Source organism: Cupressus sempervirens, chromosome 7 (genome assembly GCF_028749045.1).
Source record: "Cupressus sempervirens isolate cs-2001-9-10 chromosome 7, ASM2874904v1, whole genome shotgun sequence".
Taxonomy (NCBI): Eukaryota; Viridiplantae; Streptophyta; class Pinopsida; order Cupressales; family Cupressaceae; genus Cupressus; species Cupressus sempervirens.
Genome location: NC_143124.1, coordinates 862,907,787 through 862,913,097, shown reverse-complemented (window position 1 = coordinate 862,913,097; position 5,311 = coordinate 862,907,787). Strand labels below are relative to the sequence as shown.

At 31.6% G+C, this 5,311-nt stretch overlaps 1 pseudogene; it reads right to left on the bottom strand.

The window, feature by feature from the left end:
- Positions 1–382: 382 nt before the first annotated feature.
- On the bottom strand, positions 383–1,934 carry LOC149550197 (ruBisCO large subunit-binding protein subunit beta, chloroplastic-like; annotated as a pseudogene).
- Between the last annotated feature and the right edge of the window lie 3,377 nt (positions 1,935–5,311).

The window sequence follows — 5,311 nt, the reverse complement described above, 5'->3', positions numbered from 1 at the left end:
ATGTTCAATGAAATTGAATAGGACATACCTAGGCAAAAGAGCTTAAATCAATGAGATTCCATTGAATAGTTGTGAAAGAATTGAGTTTAAATATACCTGATTCTATTCAACAATTTCTCAGGAGTTGGAATAACCTTTTCAACCACAACACTTCCATTTACTCCTGCATTCTTTGCAATTAGTTTCACCAGGTAGCTCAAAGCTCATTTAAAAATACTTGCACAAATCTACAAATACCAAAGAACTAGCAAATTTTAGGGCTAGATGTTACAAACACGTTGCAGAGCTAAGTCTTATATGAAAAAGCATTATCTACATATCCATTAAAGATTATCAAGCCACTTCCATGCCAACCATACTTGCTCATGTAGCGAACACAAAATTAAGCTACCTTTTGTTCCTCATTTTCAAGTGTATCTCTAATAGCATCAACCTTTGCAGCAAGCCTCAAAAGAGCACACCCTTTGCGAACAACAATGACCTCTTCAATAACTGCTTGTTTATAGAAATTAATTAGTGAATTGCTCCAATACAATTAATGTAACTTCAATTAATTTGTCATTCTACGAGGGAGGATCAAAGGATAGTAGACAGAAGAATTAGTCCTCTTTACACTATTGGAGAATAGTAGACAAAATACTTTGTCATTCCATACACAAATGGCTTATAGTTAATTTTTTCTAGCATAGGAATTGCCATGGGAGTTTTACGCATTCATATCAATTGATAAAGTTATTTACAAAGAGGATTGCCATACCTTTGTAGCATTCAAAGCATCCTCCACTTGTAACTTCTTTTCCTTCAACTTTGTCTCTATTTGTGCTCCTACCTATCAATCATACTTCTTATCATCCATCACCTAACTTGCCTCATCCTTATTTATTATCATAATGCTATAGGCATAGTAAAGCCTATCTTAATGAATGATATACATTGACAAAAATTATATATTACTTAGAGAAGTATTTAATAGTGAAACATTATAGAAGACTGGACACATTTCAAGAACTTCACTTGTATAACTGCAACTCCCCCAGATAGTTTAGCAATCCTTACATTTAATTTTCCTTTCTCATAATCTTGTTTAGAAACCTAGAAAAACAAAAAATCTACAATTTTCAAATACATTCTACAAGCTAGGTTAACAATAGCACAATTTTTTAATGAGTTATTCTTGGCCAATATATTGATATGCTCAAAAAAAGATAGTGTGTTAACCATGATGAGATAATAGGTGCAAACAAAGGAGAAATAACATAAAGAATAAAACTAAAGTTCTCTAATTACAAAGCATAAGACTGATAGTCCATGTTAAGGCCTAAAGAACACACATAGAGAGACAAGAAGGCATACCTCAATCATGCTACTAATTTTATTAACTCTTCTCTCAAAAGCCTCTTGAGTCATTCCATCACTAACTATTGTTGTTAAATCTTTTTTCAACACTATCTTGGCAATAGTTACCAAAATCTCATTCCCAACAGTGTCAAGGGCTAGCCCCACTTCATCTCTAATGATACTTCCTACATTAGAATACATGGTTTAGATGTTTATAGTTGTCTATATTACTGAATAACATATTAGGAGAATGAACTCTGAAATGATATAATCCTAAGCTAACAACTTACTTTTTGCACTCAATTTAAACTCATGTTGAAAATATTAAAAAGGCTAGTTCAATATGGCCTATGAAAAATTGACCAACATAATTAACATTAGATAGAAATCTACTATGATAAATGATTAATAGACAAAAATTTAGGTTGACTTGATAATCATACTACTAAATAATACCTCCAGTCAACACAGCAATGTCATCCAAATACTGACTTTTCCTTTCTCCAAATCCAGGAACTTTTAAAGCAACAATCTTTAGCAACAATTATTAAGATAGGATAAACACCACGAATTGCATCTTCCACTATGCCAATCATATCTCTTGCATTTTTTATTTTCTTATCAACTAAGAAGAGTTGTAGGTTTCAAAGCAAAAAAAATTATTTCTACGTAAAGTTTCCTGATTCCTAATGCATGTCCAACCACTATCTTACAATAGCTAAATGATAAGTGCTCATTTTCAAAATAGGCTAAAAATGGAAAAAGTTATTTTGATCCATATATTAGTTACCTCACAATTCTCATACTCTACTGTCATCTTTTCACTATCTATCACAAAATATGGGGAAATATATCCATAATTGAATTGCATTCCCTCTATGATGTATACATTATTGTCTGCACTTTTTCCTTCTTCAAGGGTTATTATACCCTTGGTACCAACTTTACTCAAGGATTTTGCAATCATATTTCCAACTTCATAATTATTCCCAACACTTACTATGAAAATTCAATTAAGGAAAAATCATTACTGACTAGGCATGCAATGGTGAAAAAAATAACCATTAAAAATGGGAAAAACATTTTACTTTGGTAAGTTTCAAGAATGGAAAAAAATACAACTATATCCAAGAATATATCTCAAACATGAAAATACATATCTCACATACAACCATTGCAACCACTGATAAGCAACAAGATCACAATTATATCTTAGCTGAATCAAAAGGCTAGAAATGCATAAGATAAAACATAATGGAGCACTCAAAGAGCTCACTCTAATTTTGATGAAATGTATAACATTATTCAATAAAACTTACAAGAAGATAAACATAGGTTTCAAATTCTAACCTTGTTCATAATATGAAGAATTTATTTAGAAATTTAACATAGATGTATATGATCATAGGTAAAGGATGGCATGTTCTTTTACCTTAATTCCTTTCTTGGCCTTTGGCTCCTCGTCACTTTCTTCTAAGCTCTCATCCACCTTAGAGCTGCTCCCCTCAACTTTTTTTTGTTGGTTGTTGCATTTTAGTGACCTAAAAATATGAAACACCATAGTAATTATCAGGATTATGAAACATACAAGAATATATATAGAGAAAAAAATACAAGCTTTACCTTTCAAATATTTTCCATGTGAGATTATAGGCTATAAATCCAATAATTAGAAATGTGAAATATGCAGTTAGGCAATTACATGTAAGATAAACAACATAGTAATTAATAGAATAAAAAGAGTCCAAATACACAAGAATTTATATACATAGAAGAAAAAGATTTATCTTTCAAATTTAATCCTTATGAACTTATTGTTTGGAGAAGCTGGGGTAGTTATAACTACATGCAGTTCAAAACAAACAACTAATATTACAAATTTCAAATCAAATTTGAAGGTAATGTGTGTGTCTTATATGATATAAATTTCTATTTTTATGATATTGAGTATGTGAGTTGAAACTTCGAGAAATATCAGTTTAGTGTTCAAAAGGATTAAAAATTGTAGGCACATGAATGTAGATTTCTGAGTGAACTTGTTACATAGTGTTGTGTATAAAATATAGAAGATCAAAATTCTAAAGAGTGTTTGTGAAATAAAATGCATGTGTCAGGTCTAAGATTGAAAAACAAAAGAAGTTTCAAAGAAAAAGCACAACAATGTTATTATGTCACTGGAATGATTGGATTGAAGAAGGGAATGATCACAGGTTTTCATAGCCTTTAGTATAGTTAAAAGCAATATATAGGTCCAATGACATTAGTGGTATTAGTCATAGTAATTCTTTCTCTATTATGTTTTAGGAAACAATTTGATAATTTTGCAATCAAGTTTATGGATTATACAGTTATTTAAATCTTCAAATTTCTCTGAAGATATGTTGCATGACTAATTAGCATTATAAAAGATAGTGATTTGATAGTGATGTTATGAAAGGATTGAGTTCGGTTTACAAGGATTAACATATAAGTTTAAAGAAATTTATATTTTTTGATGATTCAAAGGAAAATTTCTTGATGAGATAGATGACTTGTATGAGATGGAAGTTGAGCAGTCATACCATTATATGCGATAGGTGAAATATCACTTTATTCTAGCATTGTAGTTAAAAGAGAACACATGGTATTAGCTTGGATAGATGACTCTGGCCACAAGTTGAAACATGATTTCAAACTTGAGGGTGATACCATTTCACATCATGGGATGATTAGTTACTCTCCAAGGACACCGCCACTTTTGATATATGCAAATGAAGAGGTAGACTACGAGTGCATCATGTTTGTTATGGTACTTGGGAATGTAGTTTCCTCATGTGATGCATTGGTCTTGGGTCGATCAATCTTAGTTGGGTGTTAATGTTGGGATTTCTCAACACAAAGTAACAAAACTAGTTTGGATTCATTGGAATGACCTTAGAAGAGATAAGGATGAAAGTTTCAAACATTTAGGCATTATTCACCATTTTACCAATCACTTTGTGTCCCCATTTCATCTAGATATTGATTGGAACAATATTCTTAATAAGGATTGGAGCATTGATGAAATTTATACACTTGAGATTGCTACTTGGCAATCCTTGGTGAAGGAAGGCTCATTCCTTTAATTTTGAACTTATTGGTTGATTGCAGACTAGCCACACCAGTCTGTTGTTTGCCCTAATACTAGAGAGTTAGCAAGTTCTTGGCCAAGGCAAGGAGAGTTCATAGTCTTAGACTTGTACAGGCTTCTTCCAGCCACTTTTGGGGAAATCTGGATTGAGGCATTACTCAAAATTCATGCTAAGACTATAGGCCACCCCTATGCTTCAAATAGAGTGTTGAAATTGGTGATATCAAAATGTATTTTACAAATTCATGCTATGGGCAGCACTAGTCTTGGATCATTTTAGACCTGCCACATGCAAAGTGTCCATTTTATGTTAATTTGAGCTTCACTTGGTTTCAAGAATACTATAATATTCTTTACTTTACAAGGCCAACCACGTGAAGGTAGAAGCTCATTTGGCCTCACCCCCCTCCCCCTAACATCAATCTAAATTACTCATTATCATCTAATTACATACTTCATTCATTCATTCATCCATTTATGAACGATAACATTCAATCAATACAATCACATAACATTCATTAATATGATATAAAATTCATTAATACACAATACTAATCAAGACTTCATGAACAGATAACAATATTCGTTAACATAAAATAAAAATCATTATTAATATGCATCATTCATAGATAATTACTTAAAACAAAGTTCTTTCATTATCCATCAAGGTTTATCAAAGAGCATTTTTAAAACATAATTTCTTCTTTTTATTTTTCTTAGCTCTCTTAAGAAAATAACTCATAGGAGCATCCATATCTACATCATTCTCCTCCTCTTCTGGCATGTATTATGTCAAATTATGATGGCTCCTTCTCTTTGGTGGAGTAGGAGGCTGCTACACTAAAGGGGGCTTTATTGCAAGAA